Below are 11,610 nucleotides of genomic sequence, written 5' to 3' on the forward strand. Positions count from 1 at the left end.
GTTAAAAAAGCCCAAGAAAACTTACTGGGAAAGACTACCATACCATAGGAGGTATGAATGACAGCCTACAGTCAGGAGGAACCCCACTCCCCATTTCCTAAGTTGATGGGCTTATATGTTCTTATGCTACAATGTAGTGGCCCATGTGACAGTATTAAGGAAAAGGCCTATAGGATGGGATTAAGTCTTGAGAGGAGATTGCACTCTGCTGATGAATACTGTCAAGACAAAGAGGAGAGAGAAAATTCAGTAGCTTGACATCAAGCATTCCACCAGTTAGTAAGACAGTAATGTGTGTGTATATCCATTTTAGCACTTACTGCACTAAATGACTCTGGTGTTGCTCTCTCCAGTTAAGCTAAAAGTTTCTGGATGGAACATATATGATTACTGTTGTGTTTTATGAAATGCCAGATGTGTAGTAGATATATAATTGATGTTGAAGCTGATCCTGCTATAATAGTCTTGATGAGAATTGGGTGGGAAGTTTCTACCCTTTAAAACTCACCCCATTTCAAAGCCCCTTGTTCCAATTTTTTCATAACTATGCCTTTGGGCAAGTTTACGATTGTGTCAAGTAAACTAAGAGCAGAAAGATGGTTTTCAAGGTTGTTGTTTTTCGTTTTTATTTTTTAGACTACAGACAGATATAGTTCAGGCTGATCTTGAATTCATTATGTAGCCCAAGATAACCTTGAACTCTCTGAGATCCTCCTGCCTTAGTCTCTCAAGTGCTGAGATTCTAGGTGCGTACCACTATGTGTGCTTGATGTTTTAATTCATACAGAAAATGGGCAGTTTGCTCACAACGCTGAGCTGTTTTTCCACAATTATTGTAGGACAGAGTTTAAGTAGGAAATAAAGAGGCATGAAAACCTCAGAAACAAATTTTAGACCATCTGTGAATGCTAACCAACTTCTTTCTGTTTCTGAAATGCATTAGATATCTATTAAGTAATTAAAATACAAAATCAAAATTCTCTAATTGCTTGTCCTCTTAAATAATTAACTGATGGCAATCTTTGACTCTCAACAGCTGAAATTTTGTCCAAGTTGTACTTTCCACTGACTTTCCTGAATAAAATCTGGACTATTGTGTTTAACAGCTGGAGAATGACAGCTTTTAACCAACAGAGGAAGGGGACCAATAGTTCGTTTTAGATCTGTTACTTTCTCTGTTTTTTTTTCGGAACCGGGATTGAACTCAGGCCCTTGCACTTGCCAGGGAAGTGCTTATTCCACTGGGCCATCTCCCCAGCCCTACTTTCTCTTTTTCTGAATAATAGTGACAATCAAACTATTTAATTGAATTTGGTCATGAATATCCATCCATACAAGAGGTAGTATACTAGAAAAAAATATTCTATTGATGACTGAATTTTGTCATAAATTTTTATAGATACAAAAGTCAATGTGCTAGAAATAATGTTTGCACCTGAATAGGAGGTATGGTCTCATCAACTTAATCACAGTTGAGTGAAGATCAAAGTCATTAGAAACAGCCACAAAGCACAATTTGTCATCAGCAACATGCTACTCATTTTTAACTTGCTTATGTGTATAGTTTAATTATTAGAGAATATAATAAGACTAATGAGCAGACATAGATTTCCAAATTATACCCATAGTAGTTCCTAAATGATTTCAGTTTCTAGCCTATTGAGAATGTGCACATTTGTCATGTAAATTTTCCAAAACAATTGTATTAAAAAAAGAAGATGATGTATTTATTTTCTTTGCAAGTTGGCTCTTTTCTCCAATTGGTTGAGTTAGTTTCAGTTTTTTTCTGCTTTGGTGATGATTTGCTGTTTTCTATCTCTGCCTCTCACTAAGCTTACCTGTCTATAACACACCTAGGGACAAGCCGCTGAGCCCTCTGAGTGACTGTTGAGCCAGCCGAGCACTCCGTTCTTCTCCTCATTTTAGAATAGTGCCTCTGAGGTCCAGGGGCCACTTCGTAGAAGGATGAACTTGAAAGGGCTTTGAGGCTACCATAGAGTAATAGAGCACTTAGCCTCATAATGGCCCATGGGCTTCAGAATGAGAGGCTCTCTTAGAGGTTCCACATTTTACTAATGGCACTTGCAAAGCATGAGCGACTTGTCTAACATAATCTGCGGTGTCCTCCTTGACTCCCTTGGCACCATCCCTTGCCTTTTCCATCCACCTGTGGCCGCTTTCCTTCCAATCAATTGCTTTGTCTCTTTGTTTCCATTTTCCTCATAATTCCCTTTTCCATTTCCATTTTCACTACCTTTTATCAGAACTTCAGTAACTCTTACCTGAAGTTCTCCCATGGATTCCTTTAATAATTCTCCTTCCATTTCTTCTTCTATATATTTTCTATGTATTCAGCCAGAATCATCTGATTGAAGTGCAGATCTGGTGCGGGTATTGATTGATTTTATCCTTTCACTGCCTGCAAAAGAAACTGCAAACTCCTACCCATGTTTCCTGCACTTTCTATCAACTCCTAATATTATATGATACTTGGGACTTAGAACACTGCCCCCTTCACCTTCCATCATTTTCTTTCCAAATTCACCTGACTGAAATATTCCCCAGGAGGGCTCCCCTCAGATCTCAGCTCTGCCAGGAATCCCACGCAAAGACTAAGTGTTCACTGATTTTCACTGAATCCTATTTTTAAATAGGCTGCACCATGCCATGTATTTGGCCTCTTGCCTGCATGTGAATTCTAATAAGCATGTTTTATTCCTCTTTGTATGCCAACAGCACTTACTAGATTTATGCTTTGGACTGAATATTTGCATGCTCCCCCGATTCCAGTGTGATAATATTTGGAGATGGGGCTTTTGGAGCATGATTAGGTCATGAGGGCAGAGCCCCCCAAATGAGATTAGTACCCTTTCAAAAGGGACACCAGAGAACTCCCTTGTCCCTTCCCCTGTGGAAGAACACAGAAAGATAACTCTGACTGAGCCAGAGTGCAGGCTCTGAGCAGACACCAGGTCTATACTTCTTGATTTTGGATTTTTAAGCTCTCTGAGCTGTGAGAAATGAATCAGTGTTGTTCACAAGGCACTCGCTCAGTTGGACTCTGCCATGGCCATCTGGCCTGACTGAGGCAGTGCTCAATACTGGGACAAATTAGATGCTCATTACTGAATGAGCATATATGCTGTTGGATGCATACATAGCTGTCAGAAGTACTATTACCTGAATACTAGTGGCCAGGAAACTGCCTCTGAATCAATCACCTGAGAGTTTTAAAAGCTCAGATATCTAGGCTCCACTCATCCTAGAAAATCAGAATCTTTTCTCTGTATTTTATACTTCTCACCTGATTCTTAAGTGTCAACTGAGCTGTTCTCAGGTTGGAGTTTGTAAACCTGCATGGTGCTTTCTTCATGTGCCTTTAAGAGCCACACTGAAGACGTCAAAACAACGTGTAATAGGTTTTAGAAAGATTTGCATTCAAGATGGTTAAATTTGTTTTAGCTGTGTTAAAGGATAAACACCCAGCTCCCCAGAAACTCCGCACACTAACAATTCATCCACCAAAATGGATTTTACTTCTCACACTAGCTTTCTTTGTGTGATTACTTAATAACCACACTCTTTTCCTTATTCCTAATTTGGCAAACCTCCTTCCTTCCTGCCCCATCTCCTTTCCTAATGAAACACACTTTCCAGCTCTGGCTCTTTGAGGCTGAGGGTGTATCCAGTGACCGCGGTCTGTGCAGTGCCCCTCAAGATTCCCAGTTTGAGCCTAGGAGCTGGGTTTCTTGCCACTTCCTTGAGCCCTTTGTTCTCCGCATCAGGGGCGCTGTGCAGCGCAGCGGGCGTGTTCAGAATTGGGCAGACTGCGTTCTCGTAAACTTCAGTGAGAAGCTGGTCTCCGTGAACCGACCGGGTGCGCGAGTGGTTTGGAGAAACCGTCATCTGCTTTCCTGCATCCAGCTGGAGTTTCTGGATGGTAGTCTGTGTTTAGAACTTCCCTTGGGTTTGGATCAATTATTTTGATGACTTTTATAAGGCCTGTTTATCTCCAGCTTTGTGATGCCATTAGATACTTTTATGCAAATGTTTATTACTTTTCATTTTGACTGTACAATTTGGTACAACTCCAGGAACCTCCCCGTAGTTTATACTACTCTCACCCTAACTGGGGGGGAAATGAATGTTATAGTTTTCACTGTGGATGGGGGAGATCCATAACATATATTGATCATTTCTAATCCTTTACCCCTTTTTTCTCCCCTTTTCTTTCCCCATCTCTAAGATTTGCCCTTCTTTCCTGTTTACCTCTTTCTATAAAAAGCTAGTATTCACCATCATAAAGAAAATAATCAATTTTGAAAAGTTTTCTGCTTTTCAGACTGCAAGTTAAATTCTATGGGGCTTAGTTTCTTCTCAGTAAGGCCAACATAGAATAGATGCTCTCTTAAGGTTTCTTCAAGCTCAGAAGTATTTCTACATAAAAAGGTTTCTGTGTATTTTCTTTGTATAGGTCATGTTCCTATTGTCTTCGGATTATTGTAATTAGTACCCCTTTCACCCTCACAAGTATCTTAATTTGGGTAAAATATCATGTGCTTTTCCTGTTTAATTGTGTTTATATAGGCAAAGAACAACAACCGTCTGGTGAATGGTGGATTGGGGAGATCCTAAAATAGGCTTTTTTTCTTGTTCTAAAATTGGGAAATAATTGGAATTACTGGACAGTTGCTCAACACTTTCTTCATTTTCTGGCTGTAGTTTTCTAGAAGGAGAGATAGAAGTGGATTGCTTGTGATGGAAAGATCTATTAACTTGATGAAATTGCATGCAAAAGTGGGGGGTGGTATGTAGCTCAGCGGACTAAAGCGCCTGCTTAGGCAAGCTTAGGCAGTTGCAGGGACTGTGGTTTGATCCCTGGCACCACATGCTGCACCAGGTCTGCTCCCAGGGTGGGCGAAGCTGGCCAGAACCCAGGCGCAGTGGCACCCTCCTGTAATCCCAGCGCTGGGGAGGATGAAAGCAGGAGGATCACCATGAGTCCAAAACACATTGAAAAAAAGTGTGTGCATGTTTTGGAAGTGTGTCCACATTTTTGGTCACTTCTTCAAAGATGGCAGAGAACCCTAGGATCACCATTCTACTTTGTGTCTCTTTCACTACCTAGTCCCTGCCATCTTGTTGTGCCTTTCGTTATCGAATCTGTAAGAGACAGGGAAAAGTTAATTTCAAACAGAATGCTTATAATTAACATACTTCTGTTAAATTAAAGCTCTCTCTGAATTTTTTTAATTGAACCTCATGAAATGTTAACACAATCTCTTGAAGGGGGAGGACGCTAGAAAGGAGAACCCATTTCTAGGGTGGAAACAGAACAAACCTAAACAGTGAAATCTGAAATCCTTTTAAGCCAGGACTTCTAGACAATTTTTGACCTGAGGAAATGACTGTTTCTTTTGTTTTAGTTTAATGATCTCATAAAAGAATTTAATAATTATATTGACACTCTGCTTTATAAAATCATACTACTGTTCATGGGATAGTCTTCCCTCCTCATTTTAGGTGAACTCAGAGGATGGAGGGTCAGATATATAAGTAACTAAAAGATGCACAAGACAGTCAACTAAGCATTCAGCAACATGGTGGGTACACAGTGGAAAACCAGGACTAGCTTGGTGAGAAACTGTGAACAGTGGCGTCTCCCCTCGGAAAACAGGTAGATGGATATAAAAGACCTGAACTTGATTTGCTCTGATTTTTTCTTCCTGGTAATCTTTCCTTTCTGCTTTTAAATTATTTATTGTTTCTTAGTACCCATACACTATTTTTTTCAAGTGGGAAGGGAGAAAAGATTTCTTGAAACAACTAATAGGAGAGCACATGTTGTCAGAGTGCAGGGCATTCAGTTCTCTGAGATAGAGTGGAAATAGCCACTCTGTTCTAAATATAGCCAGGAGAGTTTCTGCTGGGTCCAGAGCACATTGACTGGTGGAAGGAAGGCTGCTTACTCTCTGTTGTTTCCTTAAAGAAAAATGTCATGAATTTTCTTTTTGCGGAACTGGAGATTGAACCCAGGCCCTTGCGCTTGCCAGGGAAGTGCTTATTCTACTGAGCCATCTCCCCAGCCCCTATGAATTTTTAAAATAAGTATGAGGAAAAAAGATGTACAATTGCTCAATTTTAAGTAATTGCCTAACTAGGGGACAAAGTCCCAAGAGAGGGCTGAAAGGAAGAGCTCATGCTTTTTTTTTTTGGCTGCTTGCATTTTAACTTTACATAGAGAAAAATGAAATTTATGTAATCCAGGTATGTACAAATATGTATAGATTTAGAAGGCCTATGTAGATAAAGACTTCTTTCAAGCAGTGTATAAAAATTCAAGTATAATAATAATTTATATACACAGGCAGTTAGAATTATACACTTTGATCTAATAATGAGACACAAGCTTTCTCAGAAGAAAAAGAAAAGCACATAACGAATAGAACTTGACTCATTAATAAGTATTTTTGTCCATGCATGATTTGTATTAAAGTTTATTTAAATGTCTTTGAAGTTTTATTTTAAAGCTAACTTTGGGGGCCGGGGAGATGGCTCAGTAGAATAAGCACTTGCCTGGCAAGTGCAAGGGTCTGAGTTCAATCCCCAGTTCTGCAAAAAAAAAAAAAAAGAAAAGCTAACTTTCTAGGATGAAAATAGAAGAATGCAGATGCTGACAGTCATCTCTCGCCTTTCCTATCTCAGAGTTGAGAGATTAGAAGCCCTAGAAGGGATATAAGGTGGCTCTCACATCTTTTTTCCCATTTATTTTGTTCCATAGCCTCTACATTGTCTCACTTGTCATGAGTTTTCAAAATTCATGATGACAAATAATTAAGTTTCCTGTCATCTTGGTCTTCTAAATGTGTACCGTTTCTAATGTCATATCAATTATTAATATACTCTCTTTAAAGTAATTTTTAAGAAGATTAAAAAAAAGGAAAAAAGAGAGACTAGAACAAAAATTTAAGCTTTCTTGAAAGCAAGCGGTAATATGCAATCATACGTCCAATCTTATATAACTATGTCTGTTAATCTGAGCAACAGATTTGATGATAAAAAGAGGCAATGAACCATTGTTAATCAGATATTCTTGTTTTGAAAATCTGTAATATATGTATTCTTGTATGTCACCCTGTTTCTGTCTTTGTTTTTAATTTTTATTTATTTTTTATTTTTTGGTGGAACCAGGGATTGAACTCAAGCCCTTGTGCTTGCCAGGTAAGCACTTATTCTACTGAGCTATCTCCCTGGCCCTGTTTCTGATTTTTAGTTCTTGCTTTTGTTTTTACTTTCCAAAATAAAATAAAATTAAATTAAAAAAAAATTGTCAGGTGGGCATGGGGGTGCACTCCTGTAAGCACTTGGGAGGCTGAGGCAGGAAGATCATGAGGATCCCATTCCAAAGTCATGATGCCAAATATATGGATCCAGCTTCATATATTAGATGGCTTAGTATTTGTATGCATGAAACTAAATACCTCCTTGTATATACCTTAAAGCATCTCTAGATTACTTATAATACCTACTACAATATACATAGTGTGTAAATAGTGGTTATACTAAACAATAGTGTGATGTTTCAGTCCAGATTCATCATTAGGCAATAACAACAAGAAGAAAGATTGTGCATGTTCAGCACAGATGCAATTTTTCCAAATATTTTTGATTCTCAGTTATTAGAACCCATGGGAATGGAACTCATAGATGGTGTGGAATGCAGATGGTATTTGAGTCTATAGATATACAGCAGTTTGATTAGATATCCTTAGGTTAATGGACATCTCAGTTATTTGTACTTTTTTGCTGTTGTGAACAATACTGCTATAAACACTCATGTGTAAGTTTTTTGTGAACATTTTCAGCTCTCTTGTTGATGCCTAAGAGTGGAATTACTAAATCATGTGGTAACTCCACATCAACATTTTAGAAGCTACTGGCTTATTTTCCACAGGGAGTATAACACTTTATACTTCCACCAGACATGCATGAGGGTTATCACTTCTCATCTTCTCCAGTAATTAATATACTTTGATATTATAATATACATCATAATGGACATGAAGACATAGATCATTATGGACTTGATATACATTTCTACAACGACTAATGATATTGTACTTTCTTATATATGCTGATTGGCTATTTTCATATTTTTTAGAGAAGTATCTATTGAAGTTCTTTGTCTAATTTTATTTTCATGTATTTATTACAGGGTCTCACTACACAGATTGGACTTGTAGTGATCCTCCTGTTTTTAGCCTCCCAAGTGCTGGGGTTAAGGTGCACCACCATGCCCAGTCTCAATGGCAGTCTCAATGTACCCTGGGGGCGGGGTGGCATGGCATGCTGCATTCTGCTCTTTGCCTAATTTTAAAATGGAATTTTCTTATTGATCAGCTATAAAATTTCTTATATATCTTCTATATGTCCCTTAGCCCTGTACATGTTTTCCCTGGTTGCGTAGGCTGTGTTTTCACATTTTTGATGATAGGCTTCGATATACAAAGGTTCTGAATTTGAATGAAGTCCTATTTATTGATTTTTTTTTTTTAAATTTTGGCACTTGTATTTTAACATTATATCAAAAAAACCAATTCCTTTTCTAAAGTCATGAAGATTTACTCTTATCTTTTCTTCTAGGAGTTATATAGTTTTTGTGTTTACAGGTAGATCTATTGTCCATTTTCAGTGAGTTTTATGTATGGTGATAAGTGGGGGGTCCAAATTCCCCCCTTTTTTGTTTTTAACATTTTTATTTTAGACTGAAAAAAAAAGCAAGCAAATGACAAAAAAATGTGAAATCATCAAATGATGTAAAGTCATCGTTTCTGGGAACATAGAAGGTACAGCCTACCACAAAGAAAAGACGCATAGTTGATGGGTGTGAAATTTAGAAATACACTAAAATATTATCAGTTAACTTTTAAAAATTCTATAGTTTTATTTACCTCCCTATGGTAACCATAACCATGTAAGGTAGGCTTCCTTATAGGTAACTGTCACCTAAAATATAAAGCTTCATTAATAAGCTAGCAGTTAGATTTGATCTTACTGGAAATTGTTAACCACAAGTTTATTTTCTTTTTCCTTTAAATAATGAATTGTCAGTATAAGTCACTGCATTTCTGTAACAAAGAATGAAAAGCATGACTATGCAAATGACTTAAACCCACTCTACTACTAGCAGGAAAACTATTTTGCTTCTTCAGAAAAAGAAAGTTAATTCTCACAGTTATACTCCAATAATTATATGATACTGAGAACCAAATAGCAGCAATGAACAAACACGTTTCAGAGAATCTGTGCATTCTACGTATCTGAGAGTAAAACTATAGATAAAACGCTAGTAAGAACAAAATGGTCTTTAAAATATCAATTCCTTTAAAAAATTACTGATTCTACCAAGAAAATACAAAGACACAAGGCTCTAAGAAAATAATAGTTGTGTTTAGGCTATTCTAGTGCAGGTTATCCTCAAGGCCACAAACATCCTGCTTCACTGCTGTTTGCGTTCTGCTGGGTTTTGATCCTTCTTCAGGTCATAATCTGGATCATTTTCCTCATCTCCTTCTTCTTCCCCTTCCTCATCCGCTTCTTCACCTTCTTCATCATAATCATCCTCATCATCCTCAATGGCTTCCCTGGTGAAGTACAGCACCAACCTTGGGATTATACGCTCCCGCAGGAAGTGACCAATTTCAAAGTCTGCAGCAAGGATAGCTTCAGCATCATCATCCAGATCTCCACTCTCAGGAACTTCAGGAGGCGCAAAAAAGAAAATTAAAGAATCATTGGAAACTGTTTCAGTCATGATATGAACTGTCCCACGTCCCTTATGTTTCTGCTTCTTTTTAATGGTTTTTAAAGTGACATTTTTTCCCTTTTTTCCAATCTATTTGACACTCTGTACAGCCCATAATTTCTGGTCCATCAAAAGAAAAGGGATCAGAATCATTTGGTTCAGATCTCATCTGACATGTCTTTGTCAACACTTCATCTGTAAAATATTCATTGGGCTCAAAGTGAAATTCTAAGATAAAATTCATAGCTGGCCAGCATATGAGAATTTCACTTCAATGTCCTTCAAATGCTTCAGAATAGGTTCATGATGTTCTTAAACCGTGTCAGTGAGCAAGTTAACGTTCTTAAAAGTTAACCAAAATTCAGGAATTCCTTTAGGATCTTTTTCTTCATCCTTTTTCTCATCTTCAGTTTTGGCCTTTTCTTTCAGCTCCTCTGAAATCTCATCTTCCTCATCTGGTTTCCATTCACACTCTTCTTCCATAGGTTCATAAATTGCATTATGATTTCAAATAGCTTATTGAGTAGAGGTTGATAGAGAACAGCATGCTTCCTTTCAAGATCATGAACTTCCTCATAGAATTCAGTTTCTACCTGTGCACATTTCACTTGAAGGTTTTGAGAGCATTCAGTCTTCTCTGAACTACCCAAGGCATACTTTCAATGTATCCTGTTGGTGTGTCTACCTGACCGTCAAGGACTGTCAAGTCTCTCTTGAAGGACTGCAAAAATCTGAGGATTTTGCATCATCTGAACAGTCACCTGACGTGCTTTGATTTTTGTTTCTTCACCAGTTTATTCTTCTTCTACATTTTCTTTTTCTTTTTTTTTTTTTTTTTGTGGAACCAGGGATTGAACTCAGGCCCTTGTGCTTGCCAGGAAAGCACTTATTCTACTGAGCCATCTCCCTAGCCCCTCTTCTACTTTTCAGTATCACTCAAATCTTGATCAAGTTCAGACTGTTCTTTGTTGTCAATATCTGTCATGTTATATTTAAGAACATCAAATACCTGTGACTCCTGTGCAGGGAGTGACTCAGGTGGTTCCTGCAGTGGGAGGAGCAGGAGGCAGCGCCATGAGCAGAGGTGCTCCCAAATTCCCTTTTTTGCATACAGTTATTCAACTGTCTTGGAATCATTTGTTGAACAGATATTTCTTTCTTCTCCATTGAATAACTTGGTGTCTATCATTAAAAGATCAGTTCATAGGGCTGGGTGGAATAAAAAGAATTAAGATGTGTTTCATACCTGTTCCAGTTTCCCACAATGAAAGTATTCATGATGTATTGCAGACATGTACTAATAACAATATAAATTAGAGAAAATTGAAAAGACGTTAACCACAGTGTTAATGACTTTTTTTAATGACATAGTTTTGGATTTAATTTTCTTCTAGTTATCTCTGTTTCTATCTTGATGTCAATACTGCATTGTCTTGGTTGCTGACGATTTGTAGTAAGTTTTCTAATCAGGCAGAATGAGTCCTTATACTTTAGTTTGAGGTTGTTTTGTGTATTCTGAGTCCTTCATATTTCCATGTGAATGTTAGGATCAAGTTTTTAATATTTCCAAAATTATATTTTAGAAAGTTAGCTTGGAATTGTCAATATTTGCTGAGGGATAGTTAATAAATAATAACAATAACAACAATAAGCCTGCCATAATAAAGTAGCATATGCCTGTAATCCCAGCACTTAGGAGGCTGAGGAAGGAGGATGGCCTTGAGTTCAAGGCCAGACTGGACTACATAGCAAATCCTTGTCTCAAAAACTTCTAAATAATAATAATAATAATAAGTAATAAAACC

The 11,610-nt window shown here is 37.6% G+C and overlaps 1 pseudogene; it reads right to left on the bottom strand.

Annotated features, from left to right (window-relative positions):
* Positions 1–9,499: 9,499 nt before the first annotated feature.
* LOC101587509 lies at positions 9,500–10,790 on the bottom strand (annotated as a pseudogene).
* Between the last annotated feature and the right edge of the window lie 820 nt (positions 10,791–11,610).

The sequence above is a fragment of the Octodon degus genome, unplaced genomic scaffold (genome assembly GCF_000260255.1).
Source record: "Octodon degus isolate 3935 unplaced genomic scaffold, OctDeg1.0 scaffold00016, whole genome shotgun sequence".
In the NCBI taxonomy this organism is placed as follows: Eukaryota; Metazoa; Chordata; class Mammalia; order Rodentia; family Octodontidae; genus Octodon; species Octodon degus.